Here is a 24,684-nt window from a genome sequence, read left to right as displayed (position 1 = left end):
ACATAGAGAGCACCTATATATCAACAGGAAAAATTAGAACAAATGTTTAAATTATACATATATATGTCACAAATGAAGAAATGATAAGAACCAGTGTTTTAAATATCACTTCAGTTCTCTATGATATATAAACTTACAAATAAGAATATATTTACCTATTATTTTAGCAAAGTTGCTGGTGTTTGTGTGTGTTAAGACTTTTTTTTTTTAAAGAGTTATTTATTTGACAGAAAGAGATCACAAGTATGCAGAGAGGCAGGCAGAGAGAGAGAAAGGGAAGCAGGCTCCCTGCTGAGCAGAGAGCCAGATGTGGGGCTAGATCCCGGGACTCTGGGATCATGACCTGAGCTGAAGGCAGAGGCTTTAACCCACTGAACCACACAGGCGCCCCTTAAGACTTTTTATTTATTTGACAGAGAGAGAGAGAAAGAGAGATCACAAGTAAGCAGAGAGGCAAGCTGAGAGAGGGGGAAAGCAGTCTCCCTGCTGAGCAGAAAGCCAGATGCAGAGCTTGATCATGGGCCCTGAGGTCATGACCTAAGCAGAGGCTTAACCCACTGAACCACCAAGGTGCCTGGTGTGTGTTTTTTCCCTTAATGATTCCTCTTGGTTATCTGTCTTTTCTTTCCAGTATACCTTTGATAGAATTCTAATTTGGTATGATCTCTCTGGAAAGTAATTTGTTAGTATGTGCTAATATGCTAAAAATGTACATATCATTTAGTTTAATTTCCTTTTCTAGGAAATGATGACAGGTACACTTAAAGGCGATTAAAAATGCATTGCAGCATTGTTTTCACAATTAAAGTTTTGTTTATTGAGGTAAATTTCACACAATATAAAATTAATCATTTTAAAGTGAATAATTCACTGGCTTTAGAACATTTACAGTATACTGTGCAATCATCACACCTCTATCTAGTTCCAGAACATTTTCATCACTCCAACAGAAAGCCCTGTACCCATGAAGCAGTCTCTGTTTTCTCCTCCCTCTAGCCCTGGCAACTACTTGTGTGTGTGTTTAACCAGTTGGGGGATTTTTTTTTTTCTTTTTAAAAAAATTCTGTTCCACCCAAGTGGTAGTAGAGTTGACCCTTGAACAGTGGGTTTCAACTGCATGGGTCCACTTTTATGTGATTTTTTTTTATAATAACACTACAGAAATGTAACCTTGAACAATGCAGGGACTAGGGGTGACTACTCCCTCCATTTAGCTTTTGACTCCCCAAAATCTTAACTCATAACAGCCTGTTGACCAGAAGCCTCACCGATAACATAAACAATTAACACATATTTTGTATACATGTAATATGCACATGGTATGCTGTATTCTTACAATAAAGTAAGCTAGAGAAAAGAAAATGTTATTTTTTTTCTGCCTACTTGTGATCTCTCTCTGTCAAATAAATAAATAAATAAAATCTTTTAAAAAAAGATTTTATTTATTTATTTGACAGACAGAGATCAGAAGTAGGCAGCTAGGCAGGCAGAGAGAGAGAGGAGGAAGCAGGCTCTCTGCTGAGCAGAGAGCCCGATGCGGGACTCGATCCCAGGACCCTGGGATCACGATCCGAACCGAAGGCAGAGGCTTTAACCCACTGAGCCACCCAGACACCCCTAACCCTAGACTTTTGACTTAACATTTCTTGGCCATTTTTCCACATCAGTAAATGAAGACTTACATAATACTTAAATGGCTTTCTTATGTTCTGCTAGACTCCTATAACAAATGATCTGCCACCCATTCCTCAGGTTGTGAGTTTCTGGCTTTCCCATGCTGCTAGCAGATTGAAGCCTGGGAGTGAGAAGAGGCTGCCTGGTGACCAGAGGCCTTTGGCTTTTTCTGTAAGGAATACAGTGGGCTGTGTTTGTAGCTGCTGGCGGGTTGGGGGACATTGTGATGGATTTCCAGAGGTAAAGAGAAGCCTTTGGGGAAGGCCATTTCAGCCTTTGCTGAGGTTCTTCGGGGAAAGAGCACCTTTGTAACCTGTCCAGGAGGAAGGTCATTCCATGTGCAAGCTGACTTTGGTGTCCTAAATAAACCAACGTCTGGGTCAGTCCACTTTTAGATTTAACAACTCTTTAGTTCTGTGACTTCTACCAGATCTTTATGATTAAAAAAAGTCATGTTTTGGGGGCACCTGGGTGGCTCAGTTGATTAAGCATCTGACTTCAGCTCAGATCATGATCTCAGAGTCCTGGGATTCAGGCCTGTGTCAGGCTCCCTGCTCAGCAGGGAGTCTTCTTCCCCCTCTCCCTTTCCTTCTTTCCCTCCCCCACTCCTATTCTCTGTCTCTGTCCCTGTCTCTCTCTCTCATATTTTCTCTCTCTCTCAAATGAATCAATAAAATCTTTTAAAAAATCATTTTCCAGTTATACTTCCCCATACCTTCTCAATCACTTCCTGTTAATACTGATATGGCAGAGCAGTGTGGGAGCCTGACTGCTTGGGTTCAAGTCTAACCTAACCTCTCAGACCTTCCACTCACCATAAGGATGGTACCTGCTTCCAATGGCTAGTAGAGGTTTAATTAAGTTAATATAATCAAAGCTCTTTTGTAAGCCATTACTATAATTATTAATAATTATTTGACGTAAGTAAGATGGCTCTCTCTGCCCTCATCATCACTTTTCTACTTCCTTAGTTGCTGGAGATGGGTGCAGGTAGATGTTACCAGCTAGCTCCTACTTTTCTGTTGTTTTTGTTTTAATTCTATCAGTGACTCCCTCCTGAGTGGTTTTGACTGTAATATAGGCTAGCCCCAATTCAGATCAAGAGAAGCAGAGGCAATTTTGCATTGACTTAAATGTGTGATGAAACTTGATCCTACTGAAGGTATAGATATATTAAAATGTATATGAAGCACATTTGACGTAAACATTGTATATCATTGGTATACATTTATGTTGTGTGTTATATTGGTACTCCCTATTAGTTAAAAAGAACATGGTAGGATCCTATATTTGAGAAATGTATGTCAAAATATCTAAATAAAGCAGCTCTACTTTTTAAAACTTTAGCACTAGGCAATTGGGTTCCGTCTTTATATAGAATGACTTTTACATGCGGATTGCCAGTTCTGGATTACAAAGGGTTAATATCTTCCTGACTTGTAAGAATCTTATTTTCTACATCTTGTTTACCTTCTAAATATAAAGATATGAAGATAATCCATTTTCTTAGGATGGCTATCTTTTACAACTTCTTCAGTCATAACTGCTAATTGTTTCCTGTTCAACTGTCAGGTTTTATTTTGGTGTTTACAAGGATGTTTTTGGATGCAGGTAAAAGAAAACCGACATGCAAATGATAAGGATTTTTTTTTCCTCCTATAAAAGCAGCCCCAAGGTAGGATGAGCCCTGAGACAGCTAATTCATTCAGCAGTTCTATGATGTTAACAGCTCAGACCTGCTCTGCCTCCCTGTCTTGCCATCCTTAGTGTCCTCGGTGTGGCAGTCTTGTCTTCAAGGTAGCAAAATGCCTGCAGCCCTTACAAGCATTGCACCCAGAAAGAACAACATCCAGAGGCAGAAACAGAAGAAATTCTTCTTCTTTGTGTCTCTTTAAAAACAATGAATCTTTTCCAGACATCTCCATCATAATTCTCCCATTTCTTATTGAAGTGTTAGGTCACAGGCTTGAGCCTAAACTTATCATTGGCAAGGGGTGTATTGACACTGTAATTAGCTCAGCAGCATCAGGTCTTCCCTCCTAGGGCCAGGGATAGGCCAGCCTCCTGAAAGGACATGACTCTGTGCAGATAGGTGCTCTGTTAGGAAGAGGAAAGGTCTGATTTTGGGAATTGGTGGGGTGGGGGGCTGGAGGGAAACCAACAGTGTCTCTCTTGGCCACTGTTAATTTTTAGTTTAAATGGTGTGGAGAATATCTATGGAAGTAAATTCTTAATCATGGTAACATTTTGGATATGTGTATGTTTTTAGGGAAGAATTTAAAATTCTGCACTCTAACTGGTACATACAACAGGCTGTAATGGATGTAAGAAACAAATCTATCGGCAAAGCTAAAAGAGGAGTTTGGTTCACTTTTTGCAAGGAGGAATATATATGTAGTTTAGGCCCCAGTATGCTTCAGAATCATTATGCCAGGGTTCTAGGGGCCTTTTCCTTCTCTTGGGCCAGCCTGGTTGTGCTTGGGCATACAGGCACATGTGTATCTGCTGTTGGCCCTGAGGGGACTGTAAGTTCGGTGACCAGGGTGGATGGGGGTCGCTGGCATGGTGGTACAAAAGACTGATTGGCTTGGATGCTTGGTTGGGTAGGTGGAATTAAAGTGCTTTTATTTTAATTATATAACACAAGTTAACATGTTTATGAAGCTTATTCTTTCACATATGCATTCAATATTTAAAACAATTTTTTAAAAATTTTTAATTTTTTATAAACATATATTTTTATCCCCAGGGGTACAGGTCTGTGAATCGCCAGATTTACGCACTTCACAGCACTCACCACAGCACATACATTCCCCAATGTCCATAACCCCACCTCCCTCTCCCAATCCCCCTACCCCCAGCAACCCTCAGTCTGTTTTGTGAGATTAAGAGTCACTTACCGTTTGTATCCCTCCCAATCCCATCGTGTTTCATTTTATTCTTCTCCTACCCCCTTAACCTGCCATGTTGCATCACCACTTCCTCATATCAGGGAGATCATATGATAGTTGTCTTTCTCTGCTTGACTTATTTTGCTAAGCATGATACCCTCTAGTTCCATCCATGTTGTCGCAAATGGCAAGATTTCATTTCTTTTGATGGCTGCATAGTATTCCATTGTGTATATATATCACATCTTCTTTATCCAAACATTGGTTGATGGACATCTAGGTTCTTTCCATAGTTTGGCTATTGTGGACATTTCTGCTCTAAACATTCAGGTGCATGTGACCCTTTGGATCACTACATTTGTATCTTTAGGGTAAATACCCAGTAGTGCAATTACTGGGTCATAGGGTAGTTCTATTTTCAACATTTTGAGGAACCTCCATGCTGTTTTTCAGAGTGGTTGCACTAGCTTGCATTCCCACCAACAGTGTAAAAGGGTTCCCCTTTCTCCGCATCCTCGCCAGCATCTGTCATTTCCTGACTTGTTAATTTTAGCCATTGTGACTGATGTGAGGTGATACCTCATTGTGGTTTTGATTTGTATTTTCCTGATGCCAAGTGATGTGGAGCACTTTTTCATGTGTCTGTTGGCCATCTGGATGTCTTCTTTGCAGAAATGTCTGTTCATGTCCTCTGCCCCTTTCTTGATTGGATTATTTGTTCTTTGGGTGTTGAGTTTGCTAAGCTCTTTATAGATTTTGGACACTAGCCCTTTATCTGATAAGTCATTTGCAAATATCTTCTCCCATTCTGTCAGTTGTCTTTTGATTTTGTTAACTGTTTCCTTTGCTGTGCAAAAGCTTTTGATCTTGATGAAATCCCAATAGTTCATTTTTGCCCTTGCTTCCCTTGCCTTTGGCGATGTTCCTAGGAAGATGTTGCTGCGGCTGAGGTCGAAGAGGTTGCTGTCTGTGTTCTCCTCAAGGATTTTGATGGATTCCTTTCTCACATTGAGGTCTCTCATCAATTCTGAGTCTATTTTCGTGTGTGGTGTAAGGAAATGGTCCAATTTCATTTTTCTGCATGTGGCTGTCCAACTTTCCCAACACCATTTATTGAAGAGGCTGTCTTTTTTCCATTGGACATTCTTTCCTGCTTTGTTGAAGATTAGTTGACCATAGAGTTGGAGGGTCTATTTCTGGGCTTTCTACTCTGTTCCATTGATCTATGTGTCTGTTTTTGTGCCAGAACCATGCTGTCTTGATGATGATAGCTTTGTAATAGAGCTTGAAGTCCAGAATAGTGATGCCACCAGCTTTGGCTTTCTTTTTCAATATCCCTTTGGCTATTCGAGGTCTTTTCTGGTTCCATATAAATTTTAGGATTATTTGTTCCATTTCTTTGAAGAAGATGGATGGTACTTTGATAGGAATTGCATTAAATGTGTAGATTGCTTTAGGTAGCATAGACATTTTCACAATATTTATTCTTCCAATCCAGGAGCATGGAATATTTTTCCATTTCTTTGTGTCTTCCTCAGTTTCTTTCATGAGTACTTTATAGTTTTCTGAGTATAGATGCTTTGCCTCTTTAGTTAGGTTTATTCCTAGGTATCTTATGGTTTGGGGTGCAATTGTAAATGGGATTGACTCCTTAATTTCTCTTTCTTCTGTCTTGTAGTTGGTGTAGAGAAATGCAACTGATTTCTGTGCATTGACTTTATATCCTGACACTTTACTGAATTCCTGTACAAGTTCTAGCAGTTTTGGAGTTTTCCACATATAGTATCATATCATCTGCAAAGAGTGATAGTTTGACTTCTTCTTTGCTGATTTGGATGCCTTTAATTTCCTTTTGTTGTCTGATTGCTGAGGCTAGGACTTCTAGTACTATGTTGAATAGCAGTGGTGATAATGGACATCCCTGCCGTGTTCCTGACCTTAGCGGAAAAGCTTTCAGTATTTCTCCATTGAGAATGATATTTGCGGTGGGTTTTTCATAGATGGCTTTGATGATATTGAGGTATGTGCCCTCTATCCCTACACTTCGAAGAGTTTTGATCAGGAAGGGATGCTGTACTTAGTCAAATGCTTTTTCAGCGTCTATTGAGAGTATCATATGGTTCTTGCTCTTTCTTTTATTGATTGTTGTATCACATTGATTGATATGCGGATGTTGAACCAACCTTGCAGCCCTGGAATAAATCCCACTTGGTCGTGGTGAATAATCCTTTTAATGTACTGTTGAATCCTATTGGCTAGTATTTTGGTGAGAATTTTTGCATCTGTGTTCATCAAGGATATTGGTCTGTAGTTCTCTTTTTTGATGGGATCCTTGTCTGGTTTTGGGATCAAGGTGATGCTGGCCTCATAAAATGAGTTTGGAAGTTTTCCTTCCATTTCTATTTTTTGGAACAGTTTCAGGAGAATAGGAATTAGTTCTTCTTTAAATGTTTGGTAGAATTCCCCCGGTAAGCCATCTGGCCCTGGTCTTTTGTTTGTTTGGAGATTTTTGATGACTGTTTCAATCTCTTTACTGGTTATGGTTCTGTTCAGGCTTTCTATATCTTCCTAGTTCAGTTGTCGTAGTTTATATGCTTCTAAGAATGCATCCATTTCTTACAGATTGTTAAATTTGTTGGCATAGAGTTGCTCATAGTGTGTTCTTATAATTGTTTCTATTTCATTGGTGTTAGTTGTGATCTCTCCTCTTTCATTCATGATTTTATTTATTTGACTCCTTTCTCTTTTCTTTTTGAAAAGTCTGGCCAGGGGTTTAATCAATCATATCAGTTCTTTCAAAGAACCAACTCCTAGTTTCGTTGACTTGTTCTGTTGGTTTTTTGGTTTCTATTTCATTGATTTCTGCTCTGATCTTTATGATTTTTCTTCTCCTGCTGGGCTTAGGGTTTCTTTCTTGTTCTTTCTCCAGCTCCTTTAGGTATAGGGTTAGGTTGTGTACCTGAGACCTTTCTTGTTTCTTGAGAAAGGCTTGTACCGCTATATATTTTCCTCTCAGGACTGCCTTTGTTGTGTCCCACAGATTCTGAACCATTATATTTTCATTATCATTTGTTTCTATGAGTTTTTTCAATACTTCTTTAATTTCCTGCTTGGCCCATTCATTCTTTAGAAGAATGCTGTTTAGTCTCCATGTATTTTGGGTCAAGATGGCAGAGAAGTAGCAGGCTGAGACTACCTCAGCTAGCAGGAGATCAGCTAGAGAGCTTATCTAAAGATTGCAAACACCTGCAAATCCATCGGCAGATCGAAGAGAAGAAGAACAGAAATTCTAGAAACAGAAAAACAACCACTTTCTGAAAGGTAGGACTGGCGGAGAAGTGAATCCAAAGGGACGGGAAGATAGACCCCGGGGGGAGGGGCCGGCTCCCGGCAAGCGGCGGAGCAACAGAGCACAAAATTGGGACTTTTAAAAGTCTGTTCCGCTGAGGGACATCGCTCCAGAGGCTAAACCGGGACGAAGCCCACACGGGGTCGGCGTGGCCTCAGGTCCCGCGGGGTCACAGAAGGATCAGGGGTGTCTGAGTGTCGCAGAGCTTGCGGTTATTGGAACGGGAAAGCAGGCTGCAGAGACAGAGCCGACAGTAAGCTCGCAGCTCGGAGTTGCCTTGAACCGGTCGCAAGCTCGGTGAGCTCGGAGCGCGGCCGGAGGTTGGGCAGACGCGAGTTACTGGGAGATGTTCGCTGAGGGCGCACAGGGGAGCTGGGCCCCGGGCTCTCGGCTCCTCCGGGCCGGAGACCAGGAGGCCGCCATTTGTATTCCCGTCCTCCGGAACTCTACGGAAAGCGCTCAGGGAACAAAAGCTCCTGAAAGCAAAGCCGAGCAGATCACTCAGCCCGGCCCCTGGTAAGGGCGGTGTAATTCCGCCTGGGGCAAAGACACTTGAGAATCACTACAACAGGCCCCTCCCCCAGAAGATCAACAAGAAATCCAGGCAAGACCAAGTTCACCTACCAAGGAGTGCAGTTTCAATACCAAGGAGAGCAGCAGAATTCCAGAGGAGGAGAAAACAAACCACGGAACTCATGGATTTCTCCCTGTGATTTTTTAGTCTTGCAGTTAATTTAATTTTTTTTCTTTTTCATTTTTTTCTCTTCTTCTGCTAAAATTTTTTATAACTTTTACCCTTTTATTTTTTAATGTTTTTTAACTAGACTATCTAATATATATATATTTTTCTTTTTTATACTTTTCTTTATTCATTTTCTTTTTTTTAATTCTTTTTTTTCTTTTTTTCTTTATTTTTGAACCTCTTTTTATCCCCAAATCAGAAGAGATCCTAATCTCTTCAATCTTTTTTTCTTAATTCTTTTTTAAATTCTTGATTGAATTTTTAATTCAATCTCTTTTTTTTAATTCTTTTTTTCTTTCTTTCTTTTTGAACCTCCTTTTATCCCCAAACCATAAGAGATTGGGAGATCCCAATCAGAAGAGATTGGGAGATCCCAATCAAAGGAGATCCCAATCAGAGGAGATCCCTCACCCAATCGTGAGGGGGGAGAAATCCCCCCTCACGATTTGGGATCTCTTCTGATTTGGTTAAAGCATATTTTCCTGGGATTGTTGCCACCCTTTTAGTATTTTACTTGCTCCTTCATATACTCTTAGCTGGACAAAATGACAAGGCGGAAAAATTCACAACAAAAAAAAGAACAAGAGGCAGTACCGAAGGCTAGGGACCTAATCAATACAGACATTGGTAATATGTCAGATCTAGAGTTCAAAATGACAATTCTCAAGGTTATAGCCGGGCTTGAAAAAGGCATGGAAGATATTAGAGAAACCCTCTCCAGAGATATAAAAGCCCTTTCTGGAGAAATAAAAGAACTAAAATCTAACGAAGTTGAAATCAAAAAAGCTATTAATGAAGTTCAATCAAAAATGGAGGCTCTCACTGCTAGGATAAATGAGGCAGAAGAAAGAATTAGCGATATAGAAGACCAAATGACAGAGAATAAAGAAGCTGAGCAAAAGAGGGACAAACAGCTACTGGACCATGAGGGGAGAATTCGAGAGATAAGTGACACCATAAGACGAAACAACATTAGAATAATTGGGATTCCAGAAGAAGAAGAAAGAGAGAGGGGAGCAGAAGGTATACTGGAGAGAATTATTGGGGAGAATTTGCCCAATATGGCAAAGGGAACGAGCATCAAAATTCAGGAGGTTCAGAGAACGCCCCTCAAAATCAATAAGAATAGGCCCACACCCCGTCACCTAATAGTAAAATTTACAAGCCTTAGTGACAAAGAGAAAATCCTGAAAGCAGCCCGGGAAAAGAAGTCTGTAACATACAATGGTAAAAGTATTAAATTGGTAGCTGACTTATCCACAGAGACCTGGCAGGCCAGAAAGAGCTGGCATGATATTTTCAGAGCACTAAACGAGAAAAACATGCAGCCAAGAATACTATATCCAGCTAGGCTATCATTGAAAATAGAAGGAGAGATTAAAAGCTTCCAGGACAAACAAAAACTGAAAGAATTTGCAAACACCAAACCAGCTCTACAGGAAATACTGAAAGGGGTCCTCTAAGCAAAGAGAGAGCCTACAAATGGTAGATCAGAAAGGAACAGAGACAATATACAGTAACAGTCACCTTACAGGCAATACAATGGCACTAAAATCATATCTCTCAATAGTTACCCTGAATGTTAATGGGCTAAATGCCCCAATCAAAAGACACAGGGTATCAGAATGGATAAAAAAACAAAACCCATCTATATGTTGCCTCCAAGAAACTCATTTTAAACCCGAAGACACCTCCAGACTTAAAGTGAGGGGGTGGAAAAGAATTTACCATGCTAATGGACATCAGAAAAAAGCAGGAGTGGCAATCCTTATATCAGATCAATTAGATTTTAAGACAAAGACTATAATAAGAGATGAGGAAGGACACTATATCATACTCAAAGGGTCTGTCCAACAAGAAGATCTAACAATTTTAAATATCTATGCCCCCAACGTGGGCGCAGCAAACTATATAAACCAATTAATAACAAAATCAAAGAAACACATCAACAATAATACAATAATAGTAGGGGACTTTAACACTCCCCTCACTGAAATGGACAGATCATCCAAGCAAAAGATCAACAGGGAAATAAAGGCCTTAAATGATACACTGGATGAGATGGACATCACAGATATATTCAGAACATTTCATCCCAAAGCAACAGAATACACATTCTTCTCTAGTGCACATGGAACATTCTCCAGAATAGATCACATCCTCGGTCCTAAATCAGGACTCAACCAGTATCAAAAGATTGGGATCATTTCCTGCATATTTTCAGACCACAATGCTCTGAAGCTAGAACTCAACCACAAGAGGAAGTTTGGAAAGAACACAAATACATGGAGACTAAACAGTATCCTTCTAAAGAATGAATGGGTCAACCGGGAAATTAAAGAAGAATTGAAAAAAATCATGGAAACAAATGATAATGAAAATACAACGGTTCAAAATCTGTGGGACACAACAAAGGCAGTCCTGAGAGGAAAATATATAGCGGTACAAGCTTTTCTCAAGAAACAAGAAAGGTCTCAGGTACACAACCTAACCCTACACCTAAAGGAGCTGGAGAAAGAACAAGAAAGAAACCCTAAGCCCAGCAGGAGAAGAGAAATCGTAAAGATCAGAGCAGAAATCAATGAAATAGAAACCAAAAAAACAATAGAACAAATCAACCAAACTAGGAGCTGGTTCTTTGAAAGAATTAATAAAATTGATAAACCCTTGGCCAGACTTATCAAAAAGAAAAGAGAAAGGACCCAAATAAATAAAATCATGAATGAAAGAGGAGAGATCACAACTAACACCAAAGAAATACAAACTATTATAAGAACATACTATGAGCAACTCTACGCCAACAAATTTGACAATCTGGAAGAAATGGATGCATTCCTAGAAACATATAAACTACCAAAATTGAACCAGGAAGAAATAGAAAGCCTGAACAGACCCATAACCAGTAAGGAGATTGAAACAGTCATTAAAAATCTCCAAACAAACAAAAGCCCAGGGCCAGATGGCTTCCCGGGGGAATTCTACCAAACATTTAAAGAAGAACTAATTCCTATTCTCCTGAAACTGTTACAAAAAATAGAAATGGAAGGAAAACTCCCAAACTCATTTTATGAGGCCAGCATCACCTTGATCCCAAAACCAGACAAGGATCCCATAAAAAAAGAGAGCTATAGACCACTATCCTTGATGAACACAGATGCAAAAATTCTCACCAAAATACTAGCCAATAGGATTCAACAGTACATTAAAAGATTATTCACCACGACCAAGTGGGATTTATCCGAGGGCTGCAAGGTTAGTCTCCATGTATTTTGTTCTTTCCAAATTTCCTCTTGTGGTTGAGTTCTAGCTTCAGAGCATTGTGGTCTGAAGATATGCAGGGAATGATCCCAATCTTTTGATACCAGTTGAGACCAGATTTAGGACCGAGGATGTGATCTATTCTGGAGAATGTTCCATGTGCACTAGAGAAGAGTGTGTATTCTGTTGCTTTGGGATGAAATGTTCTGAATATAGCTGTGATGTCCATCTGGTCCAGTGTGTCATTTAAGGCCTTTATTTCCTTGTTGATCTTTTGCTTGGATGATCTGTCCATTTCAGTGAGGGGAGTGTTAAAGTCCCCTACTATTAGTGTATTATTGTTTCTTTCATTTTGTTCTTAATTGGTTTATATAGTTGGCTGCTCCCACGTTTGGGGCATAGATATTTAAAATTGTAAGATCTTCTTGTTGGACAGATCCTTTGAGTATGATATAGTGTCCTTCCTCATCTCTTATTATAGTCTTTGTCTTAAAATCTAATGGATCTGATATAAGGGTTGCTACTCCTGCTTTCTTCTGATGTCCATTAGCAGGGTAATTCTTTTCCACCCCCTCACTTTAAGTCTGGAGGTGTCTTTGGGTTTAAAATGAGTTTCTTGTAGGCAGCATATAGATGGGTTTTGTTTTTTTAATCCATTCTGATACCCTTTGTCTTTTGATTGGGGCATTTAGCCCATTTACATTCAGGGTAACTTTTGAGAGTTATGAATTTAGTGCTATTGTATTGCCGGTAAGGTGACTTTTATTGTATATTTTCTCTGTTCCTTTCTGATCTACTACTTTTAGGGTTTCTCTTTGCTTAGAGGACCCCTTTCAGTATTTCCTGTAGAGCTGGTTTGGTGTTTGCCAATTCTTTCTGTTTTTGTTTGTCCTGGAAGCTTTTAATCTTTCTATTTTCAATGATAGCCTAGCTGGATATAGTATTCTTGGCTGCATGTTTTTCTCATTTAGTTCTCTGAATATATCATGCCAGGTCTTTCTGGCCTGCCAGTCTCTGTGGAGAAGTCTGCTGCCAATCTTTTATTTTTTACCATTGTATGTTACAGACTTCTTTTCCCGGGCTGCTTTCAGGATTTTCTCTTTGTCACTAAGACTTGTAATTTTTAGTAATAGGTGATGGGGTGTGGACCTATTCTTATTGATTCTGAGGAGTGTTCTCTGCACCTACTGGATTTTGATGCTTGTTCCCTTTGCCATATTGGGCAAATTCTCCCCAATAATTCTCTCCAGTATACCTTCTGCTCCCCTGTCTGTTTCTTCTTCTTCTCGAATCCCAATTATTCTAATGTTGTTTTGTCTTATGGTGTCACTTATCTCTCGAATTCTCCCCTCGTGGTCCAGTAGCTGTTTGTCCCTCTTTTGATCAGCTTCTTTATTCTCTGTCATTTGGTCTTCTATATTGCTAATTCTTTCTTCTGCCTCATTTATCCTAGCAGTGAGAGCCTCCATTTTTTATTGCACCTCATTAATAGCTTTTTTATTTCAACTTGGTTAGATTTTAGTTCTTTTATTTCTCCAGTTAGGGCTTTTATATCTCCTGAGAGGGTTTCTCTAATATCTTCCATGCCTTTTTTGAGCCTGGCTAGAACCTTGAGAATCGTCATTCTGAATGCTAGTTCTGACATGTTACCAATGTCTGTATTGATTAGGTCCCTAGTCTTCCGTACTGCCTCTTGTTCTTTTTTTTGTGGTGAATTTTTCTGCCTTGTCCTCTTTTCCAGATAAGAATATATGAAGGAGCAAGTAAAATACTAAAAGGGTGGCAACAACCCCAAGAAAATATGCTTTAACCAAATCAGAAGAGATCCCAAATCGTGAGGGGGGAGAATGTGGATAAAAAGAGGTTCAGAAAGAAAAAAAAAAAAGAAAGAAAGAAAGAAAAGAAACAATTATAAAAAGAAAACAAAGAAAAATTATAAAAAGAAATATATATATATATATATAAGATAAACTAGTTTAAAAATGTTAAAAAAGAAAAGTGTAAAAGTTAATAAAGTATAGCAGAAGACTAGAAAAAAATTGAAAAAGAAAAAAAATTAAATTAACTGCAAGACTAAAGAATCATGGGGAGAAAGCCATGAGTTCTGTGCTTTTCTTTCTCCTCCTCTGGAATTCTGCTGCTCTCCTTGGTATTGAAACTGCACTCCTTCGTAGGTGAACTTGGTCTTGGCTGGATTTCTTGTTGATCTTCTGGGGGAGAGGCCTGTTGTAGTGACTCTCAAGTGCCTTTGCCTCAGGTGGAATTTCACCGCCCTTACTAGGGGCCGGGCTGAGTAATACCCTCAGGTTTGCTTTCAGGAGCTTTTGTTCCCTGAGCGCTTTCCTTAGAGTTCCATAGGATGGGAATGAAAATGACAGCCTCCTGGTCTCCGCCCGGAAGAGCCGAGAGCCTGGGGCCCCACTCTTCAGTGCGCCCTCAGAGAACCGTGCCCAATAACTCTGTCTGCCTGACTTCCAGCCATGCTCCAAGCTCACAGAGCCTGCGACCGGTTCAAGGTAATCCCGAGCTGTGAGCTCACTCTCGGCTCTGTCTCTGTAGCCGGCCTCCCTGTTCTAATACCTGTAAGCTCTGCGACAGTCAGACACCCCCAATCCTTCCTTGACCCTGCAAGACCTGAGGCCATGCTGACCCCGTGTGGGCTTTACCCTGGTTTTGCCTCTGGATCGATGTCCCTCAGCAGAACAGACTTTTAAAAGTACTGATTTTGTTCTCCATTGCAATGCTGCTTGCCGGGATCCGGCCCCTCCCCGCTGGGGTCTATCTTCCCGTGGCTTTGGTTTCACTTCTCCGCCAGCCCTACCTTTCAGAAAGTAGTTGATTTTCTGTTTCTGGAATTGCTGTTCTTCTCTTCGATATGCCGTTGGATTTGTAGGTGTTTGCAATCTTTAGATAAGCTATCTAGCTGATCTCCGGCTATCTGAAGTAGTTAGTCTCAGCCTGCTACTTCTCTGCCATCTTGACTCCTCCTCCTAAAACAATTTTTTAAATGCCTTTTTATGTCTAGCACATGGCCTGTGTGCACAGAACTACACTGAATTGATTCAAGACCGAAACTGAGACTGGGGTTCTCTTGAGTGAATATAGAAAGGGGAAAGGAAGGGCATTGGGGGTAATGTGCAAGAGCTGATTAAAAAGGTGGGCTGTGGAAACCAAATAGGAGAAAAAAATAAGGGAAGACTTGAGCCTATATAGATAGTGACCAGATGGTCGGGTCTTTGGGTTCAAGGACCTGGTAGGGTTGATGAGCTGCTGGAATTAGCTTTCTAGAAGGTGAGCAGGGAAGAGGGGAAATGGCAGGTGACAGGACCCCCAGAACCCCCTAGGAGGTGAAAAGCAGTGCCTGGGTCTAGGGTGTGGTTTGGGCATACCTGCATGGTGGGACGGCGGGTGGAGGACAGCCTCCTTGCAGTGTGGAAGTCAGGCATGACCTTTGGAAATGCTGAAATCAGTGCTAGTTACAAGAGAAAGAGTGAGCCAGGCCCTGAAATCTTCTGTGAGTATGCCGGGATGAGCGAAAGACTGAGTGCTGCTCGGGTGGGTGGGCTAGTTGGCATGCAGACTTGTTGTGTGACTAGCAAAGAAGCGTTGGTGTGCATGAGGGGAAGCACTGCCATGGTCTTGATATTGCAGTGTGGAGCAGGGAGTATGCCGACCACATCTTAGGCCCGGCAGTATGTAGTGTAGGAATAATGAAAGACTTACCTGGCAGTCTACAGGGAAGCAGTCCCCTCAAGGGACTCCATGTTTTAGGTGGAGCTAGAAGAGATTTGGTGCAAGAGAGGGGATTTGGTGAGCTTTATTGGATCTCGGGCGTGGAAAGGTTGTGGTTAGGAAGCTGGGGTGAAATTAAGTGATGCCCAGAGCCATATGGAGGTGACAGTCAGAAATGTTGGTCATGTGGGAAGCTTGGATTTCTAGGAACATGGATGGCAACCAGTGGAAGACCAGAGGGGACATCCCTGCTGTGTTCCTAGTCTAATGGTTGTCTATTTATTGATTCTGGTGTCAAGCACCTTGTGGGGAGGTGAAGGATAGGGGCTGGGTTTCAGGCAGGAGAAAGGAGAACATCTCCTTATGTTGCCATGGGGTGCGGTAAGGGTTATCTTCAGTCCGTTATTGCTTAACTTCTGGATGACTCCACCAATAATTCCGTGTCAAATATGTCCAATAATACCTAAAAGTGGATGTGGATGGAAAACGGTAAGGGTTATCTTCAGTCCGTTATTGCTTATCTTCAGTCCGTTATTGCTTAACTTCTGGATGACTCCACCAATAATTCCGTGTCAAATATGTCCAATAATACCTAAAAGTGGATGTGGATGGAAAACGGTAAGGGTTATCTTCAGTCCGTTATTGCTTATCTTCAGTCCGTTATTGCTTAACTTCTGGATGACCCCAGAAATAATTCCATGTCAAATATGTCCAATAATACCTAAAAGTGGATGTGGATGGAAAACATCGCACTTGAGAGAGTTTTTCTGAAATTTGAAGTCTCCATGGCATCAGAAAAAGTGTGCTTGCAGACTTTTCTTTTTGAAAAGTCTAGACTCTTTTCTGTTCCAGACTCTTCTGGACTTTTCTCTTTGAGTTCTTAATGCTTTCCAGAACTTACTATAAATAATTTTGCATGGTGGCATATTAGGTGGTGTATCACACCAGGTGTCCTTCCGTGCAAGCTGACTTTAGGGGATGACTAGTCCCGACTCCTGATTCCCCCTTTTCCACTAGCCTTCTCCCACCATGTCCTTGACCACATCCCCTTTCACAGCACTGATGGACTGAGCTGAGACTTTCATCTGCTAGGTAGTTAGTATTTCATCCACATTAGGATTTTGTATTTGCATATAATCTGTATAAGGGACATTTTTAGGTCTGTAAATAGGTGCATTTTTCAAATGTATATTTCTCTTTCATACTAATGATGATGATTTAAAGTGTTTAAATGATGATGTTTGAAGTCTTGATTTAGCATTGAAGCACAATCAGCATACCTGCTGTCTTATGATCTGAGTCAAAAGGGTTTCCCTGTGTGGATTTTACCTCCTTACCAGGTATGAAGCTCCAGGTTGTTCATCTGCCCTTGGCACAGTATACTGCACACATAGGAAGTTCTAAAATCTACTGGCCAGTGTCAGGAAAAGGAGTCTTGCCTGCACCCTGATTAGCATGGATTATTGTTGACAGAAAGTTTGTATCAGTGGGCAGCGTCTGTTATTCAGATCCATTTTTTTTTTTTCTGCTTTTCATTACTATGTTATCCTTGGGGTCATCTCTTTATGGGCTTGCTGACCTTCATGGCTGGTGAAGCTCCTTGGTGTGAGTTTCTTCTTCCCCATCAACATTTCCACAGTAATGTTGAAAAACAGCTCCTCCCAAACCCCATGACTTACATAGGCCTTATGGCAACAAGTGTCTGTTTTTATTCCTCACCAGTCTCCATTGGTTGGGGTGGTTCTGTCTCTCGCTGCTGGTTGCTTGGGGTAGGCTCCATGATGGGTTCAGTCCAGCTCTGCTCCAGGAGTTTCCTTGTATCCCTTAGAGTAGAGACTACCTGAGGTTCTCCAGCCATAACTGGGTTATATTTCTATGGACTGGCTGCCCCAAATCATTTGTGGGTGTGTGTCATCCAAAGGTGTGGCTTCAGCTAAAGAAGAATTTGTGGCATTTTTCAAACTATCCCAAGAGGGGAAGAGGACAGGGACCAAGATAGTTGTTAGAAGGTGAAATCACCAGAGTCATATTAGCTTTTAAGTAACAGTGCATCACTAATGACATTTATCCTTGTCAGTGTTTTCTGTCTTATGTCTGACGAGGTTATCTTCCTTGTTCTCACTGTTCTATTTATAAAATTCTGTTTTATTTAAGTTGTCAAGTTCACCTTGAATGTTTATTTCCCCTTTTTCTGTATAGGTCTGTAATCTTGAGCAACCTGCTCTCATGATTTCATGATATTGTCTAGGGAATTTGTGCAAGCTAGTAAATGATACCATCTTCATTTACACTTGGATGTGTAGGCAGGGCTGGGAAGGCTCTTAGTTCTCTGGTGTATGTTGGGGTTGCAGCAGGAGGGATGGAGGGATAAGAAGGACTGGGGGGTCATTCCCTACTAGGGAAGAACCACACTGAGCTCCTTCTTCCTTTTGAGGGTTTCCACTGGGGCTCCCAAGTGGGATAAGGATCTTCCCACTTCCTTTGATGTTTCCTGAAGCAGGTTTTTGTGAGGCTCTGTTATGATCCTTTTCATTAAAAAAGAGTGGAAATGGTATGAAAAGGATTATGTGTGAGGAAATGGAGGGATAATCCCATTGCTTTCATAGGTTTGTTTTTTGGTAGTGCTTATTGCTGTATTGGGATCAAGTGACATTTAATAAGGCCAGTCTCGAACATTACTGAATTGTACCTGTGAAAAGAAGTTGGAGTCTGCTGTGGCTGGACCAAGAAACAGGTGAGGCCTGGAGGACCTGAAGCAGTGTTAGATACAGTCCTTCATGGAGAAACCCACTGGGTGTTATTGTAATTGGGGTGTCAGGACCTGATAATACAGTTGAGTAGGTGTGAGTTAACAGGCAAGCTTCACACTCTGCAGTGGCCAGATTAGGAAACCTTTGCTTGAGAAGCACCAATATCCATTCATGAGAACACACTCCTCCCAGCACATGCAGATTTTTCAGATTAAGTTCCCCAGATTTCGATGGGGATTCTGCACCTGGGAGAGAGGGAGTCTCCAGGGCAGTTGTGTAAACATTCTTCCCTCCCACTGTGTCCACCTCCATTCCTCACTCCTTGCCTTCACCAGACCTGCCAAGTCCCAAGACTGAAGGCCCTGGAATCCTGGCAAGCAGTCTGGACCCCACTATAAGACAAACAGAGATGGTAGATCATTTGCTTTTAATTGAGAAAGGGCTTCCATGTGAATAAATAGAGGGCATGAGTGAGTACTCACAAATATGACTACTTATTGATATCATTACTTACAGGGGAGAGGAAAGCAAGCAGACAAATTAATAAACACCTTTGAGTTCGCAAATGATCATCTGTTTCTCAGCAGATAGCACTTTTAAAAACTTGGCTCAATGAAAATATTGTAATGCATTTGAAATCTCAAAGACAGACTTAATTTCTGACTTAGGGCAACTCATTAAACCCGATGGTCATGCTTCCCACCTGTAAATAGGTTAATTTACTGGTACTTCTGTAAATATGGTACTTCTGAATGTGGTATGAATTTATTCTGAATGTGGTATGAGATTATTTTCCAAGAATTATTGAATAGTTATTATATACAGAGCCTTAAATTAGGAACTAACAAATTAAAAAGAGGAGTAAAAGCAAAGGGAAAGAGAGGTAGAGACTGAATCCTATCATTTATGTAAAATATGCCTATTTTGAATGAAGAGAGGTTACAGCAATTAGTTGATAAAGATTATGAAGAATAGTAGCAAAATGACCAATCATCCAAACCTTAAAGTGACATCACTAAAAGTTTGCCTTGTGTTTTCATCCTATTTTTTTTTAAAGATTTTATTTATTTATTTGAGAGAGAGAGAGACAGTGAGAGAGAGCATGAGCGAGGAGAAGGTCAGAGAGCGAAGCAGACTCCCCATGGAGCTGGGAGCCCGATGTGGGACTCGATCCCGGGACTCCAGGATCACGCCCTGAGCCGAAGGCAGTCGTCCAACCAACTGAGCCACCCAGTCATCCTATTTTAAAGTCTAACCTCATCATTGTGTCAGGCATGTTAAGTGGGGAAAAAAGAAAAGAAATTCGGGATGCCTGGGTGGCTCAACTGGGTAAGTGTCTGCCTTTGGCTTGGGTCACGCACGATCCCAGAGTCCTGAGGTTGAGTCCTGCATCAGGGTTCTTGCTCTGAGTGGAGCCTGCTTCTTCCTCTGCCTGTTGCTATCCTTGCTTGTGCTTGCTCTCTCTCTCTCTCTCTCTGACAAATAAACAAATACAATCTTTAAAATGATCTTATTCTAGTATAATTGCCATGTAGTGTTATATGAGTTTCAGGTGTTCACTATACTGATTCAACATTTCTGTACATTATTCAGTACTCCTCACAAGTGTACTCTTAATCCCCTTCACCTATTAATTATCCAATTGAATTCCTTTTTTCCTGTCATTTTGTTTAGACAATAGAGCCCTGTAGCCATTCACATAGAGTGCTGATTCACTCACAGACCCATTTTTCTTTAAAGCAGCTTTTGTCTATTTGATAAGGGGTTTTCTTAGCAGGTGGGAGCTCAGACAGATTGAGGTTAGCAGGTACAGCCTGACTTCTATGACCGGGGGCTCTGGGAGGAGTCACTCCAATCATGGCATTGTTTGTGAAAGATCTTTCACTTCCTGGGGACTGAGATAATATCTTCCAGTGATCACAACGTTAAAATAAAGGTCCACGTGCCTGGAAGGAAGCTGACAAGTCCACCGCATCCAGGCGCTCCGTCACTGTGAGCAGTAATGGAGCAAGGGGGTGATTTGCCAGGTGCCCAGAAGCAGCTGAGGCCAGACCCCACTTCTTGCCCCTGAACAGGGCCTGTCCACCTGTCCTGATTCCTGGTACATATACTCAGAAGATCATTAAAAAGCTTTTTAAAAATCCACCAAATGTAAAATAGATCACTGCCCCCTTTTTTATCTGTTAAAAGGCTGGTTGGAGCAGCACCGGGGTGGCTCAGTGGTTAAGCCTCTGCCTTCGGCTCAGGTCATGATCTCAGGGTCCCAGGATCGAGCCCCGTGTTGGGCTCTCTGCTGGGCGGGGAGCCTGCTTCCTTCTCTCTCTCTCTCTCTGCCTGCCTCTATGTCTACTTGTGATCTCGCTCTGTCAAATAAATAAAATCTTAAAAAAAATTAAAAGGCTGGGTGGAAGAAGCAACCAGGCTTGGCAGACTGTCTCTGGGAGGAAGTAGAAGATACAGATCCCTGGAACTAGCATGCTGGCAAACCTGATATAGGAATCCAAGATCTGTGCCTCTTTGGAATGATCTTGCGTTAGGATTGAGAAATAAGTGATGCAAAAGTTGATAGGGAAGCTTAAAGCACTAAGTATGGAGACTGTTCTATGCCAACCCTATCCATTAGCAATTGGGTCAGCAGCTACAACAGAGATCCAAATTCTGTAGCTTCAGTATACTGGGTGGTAACTCTCTCATGGATAAGAAGTCAAGGTGTTGGCTCACTAGAACTGGTATGACAGCTTCAAAGATCGGTGCTCCATCTACTTTTCTGATTCTCCACCTTTGAGGCTATCTGTTGGCAGCAGGAGCTTCCACCATCTTGTCCATGCTATAGGTCTGATCCCAAGGAGAAGATAAAAGGATGATAGGCCATGCCCGTCCAGGTGAAATAGCTCTCCTTAAAGCGTTTTCTTAAGGAAGTCCCAGGGTTTCCAGTACAGCTCATAGACCACCCCTGGCTGCAAGGGAGGCTGTACCTGCTATTTTCTAACAAGGCATGGCTCCCTGAAAGAAAATCAGTGTTGTAAGACATAAATGAACAGTGGATATTGGTAGCTGTCCCAAGCTCACCAGCCTGAGGAGTGCAGACCATTTTCTTTAGCACTGGGAAGTTGTTGGAGGATTATGAGGAGAGAGGAGAAGGGTTTGCTTCAAGAAGATGAAATGGCAGGAGGCTTGGAGAGCAAGTGGAGAGATTGAGAGTAGAGGCAATGCTGTGTGGATTTGCATGGACTAGAATATGGATGAATACACTCTAACTACTCATAGTCACCTGGGAAACTGAGGCAATCATATGGCACTGCTTTAAGAAATGCCCTTCCTGTAGCACTTGAGTTAACAGGCTTGACAGTTAACTGAATGTTTTTCAATAGAATATGAAGAACCACGTCAGCCATCATATGATTAGCAATTTTATCTTTTTTTTTAATTTCTTTTTTTTCCAATTTATTTATTTTCAGAAAAACATTATTCATTATTTTTTCACCACACCCAGTGCTCCATGCAAGCCGTGTCCTCTATAATACCCACCACCTGGTACCCCAACCTCCCACCCCCCCACCACTTCAAACCCCTCAGAGTCCATAGTCTCTCATGGTTCACCTCCCCTTCCCATTTACCCAAATTCCCTTCTCCTAACACCCCTTGTCCTCCATGCTATTTGTTATGCTCCACAAATAAGTCAAGCAGAGAGAGTCAATTATCATATGGTTTCACTTATTTGTGGAGCAATTTTATCTTTTGATTATGCTCAGTGTCATTTCTTGTTTCAAACAAGTGAACTGCTTCCATAAAGCAACCTTAAAACAATTTCTCTTCTGTTCTTTGCACTCATTTTGACACTAGTAGAACAAATTATTATGGAATGCTATTGAAACCCTCTTCGATTTAAACTATGTACAAACAGACTTGGAGATTTTGTCATCCTTTGCACAACAGCAGCAGTTTCTGTGCCTTTTGTAGCCACAATTGAATAGGCATTTAGATCAGTGAGAGGTTCATAAGGTTTGTAATTCAAAACACAAAGTCCAAATGCACCAGGTAAATGCAGCAGTCATAAGTAAAGGATATGGGCTAATATACACATGGTTGACAATAAGTCATATATCCATTGTTGAGCTGATGTGACTTTTGAATACAGTTATTCTAATGCTTGCAGATTTCTTTCGAGGTTGACTATCTGGATTTTGAATATTGGGATTTCTGAGATGTTTCAGTGGTTTATGGAGACAAAGGGATGGAGTATTTGAAGTTGGAAGTATTCTATACATGGCCATGGCTTCTTGCATTGGGTATCCACACTCCAGATATTTGAAATCAGAGGGTTTATGTTTGAACTACAACAATTTTCTCTCATAAAGGGACACAAGTGATGTGATGTAGTCACAGTTCCTAGTCATCAACACTGAAATTCCGAAGACTGGCACTGTTGCAAGGAATAGTTTGAAATGGTCACAAAACTCTCTTTCAGGGACTTTTAGGGACCGAGCTATGTAAAAAAGGCATCTCCATGTTGGCAGTACAGAGGGGAGCAAAAAATAAATCAACCCACAGGACATCTCCTATCTGCCACTGACTCATCGCCTCACCATAGTAAGACTTACATGCTTTCAACCTCGTAAAGGCATATTATCTTTTGTGTTTTAAAACCTAGGTGTCTTGTGACAGGACACAATTCTACTTCCAAATGCACATGTAGATGAAGGAAAGAATTCTGTTCATTACTTCACCCAGTCGCATCCATCCTGTGAGGAAGAGTCTTGGTTTGAGATGGGCACTCTGGCCTCTTTCTTATTTGCTAAGTAAGATAAATATTTACCAATATTAGACGTTTCTCTCTGACAGTGAGTTTCTGGCACAGTGTCTGTTTTCATTCAGGGAAACACAGGGATTTACAAATTCCCAAATCTCCGCAGATCAGTCAGTGATGTGGTAAACAGTTTCTCAGTTAGGCAGATGGAGGCACTTCTCTAGTGCCAGCAGCTGAGGAGATGAGGATCTGGATGGCAGCACCTGCACCAGGGGAATTATTGGAAATTGTACCACTATAAACAAAAGATACTCATCCAAGCTCAGGACTGAGCTTGGATATCTAGTATCTAAATATATAAATATCTAATGGATATTTAACCTGATTTGTCTGCAGAAACACTCATGTTATTAAAAACAAAACCAGCAGAGGTCGCGTGAATTTTCAAGGTGGCTAAATGCTGAGGTCTTCTCTGGCTTTGCTCTGCCTCTCACCCATCCCATTCATGACCAATTCTATCGTAGGGCATCTCGTTCATAAGGAATAGGGGCCCAGTGATGGCATCCTTTAGCTTCCTATAATCCAACAACCTCTCCATTAAGCCACTGCAAATTATCATACCATCTGAGTGATATTGAAGTGCTTGCCATATTAAGGTAGCTCCATAAATCCTCTGATCCCCCTTCCAACCAGAGGGCTGCCCCTAGGCCCTGACTGTATGGAAGTTTTGAATCAGTCACTGCTAAAAGGATTATGTTTATCCTAAACTGACAGAAGAAGCTTCCTTTTACATCACTGCAAAACTGGTGAATGAAGCTACCCAAGGACCAGGCAGCAGCCAGATATCTGGGCAGCAGTGAGTCTGCTTATCTTGGGAAACCCAAAGAGAGCCAACCATCTCTGAGACTTTTATGATGGCAAGTGTAAGAGCTATTGTGTGGAGTGTAAGTGAGGACACTGCCTGATCTTGAGAAGGCACCTAGAGTAAAGGTTTGCTTCTTGCCAGGGGTGGGCAGGAAGTTGGGCAATGACTCAGTCCAGCCACAGAGGTCTCCTGCCGTAGCATCTGGAGGGAGGGCTAAATGTGGTTAATGTGAGGACATGGAAAGGATTCTTTCCCAACCCTGCCTTCAGTCAGTGGCAGCAGAGGAAACTGCCATCTTACCTGCAGTTCACACTGTGGAGAACAGTTGGAATAAAGAACCCAGGGAGAAACTGAAACAAATATTGTGGTATCTGATCATTTTATAAATCCTAACTGGACATTGGTCTGAGCCACCCATCATACTAGGCATGGAGGATACAGCTATGATTGGAAATAGTTCCTGACTTTGGGGGCTTCTATGGGGGCAGAGAAGAGAGGCAGATGAACAGTGTGGCCAATCAAGATGAGCAAATGTTAGGTGGGAACTCTTAGTGGGATCCCTGAAGAAGACATCATGTGCCACATCTTCTCAGCTCACCTTGTGCTCACCTTCAGCTGGTGGGAAGTTTCTGTGCACCCTGAAAGCTTCCTACCAATCTCCAGTACCTGTTTGCCT

Source organism: Neovison vison, chromosome 8 (genome assembly GCF_020171115.1).
Source record: "Neovison vison isolate M4711 chromosome 8, ASM_NN_V1, whole genome shotgun sequence".
Lineage (NCBI taxonomy): Eukaryota > Metazoa > Chordata > Mammalia > Carnivora > Mustelidae > Neogale > Neogale vison.
Note: the sequence above shows the minus strand (reverse complement) of the source record.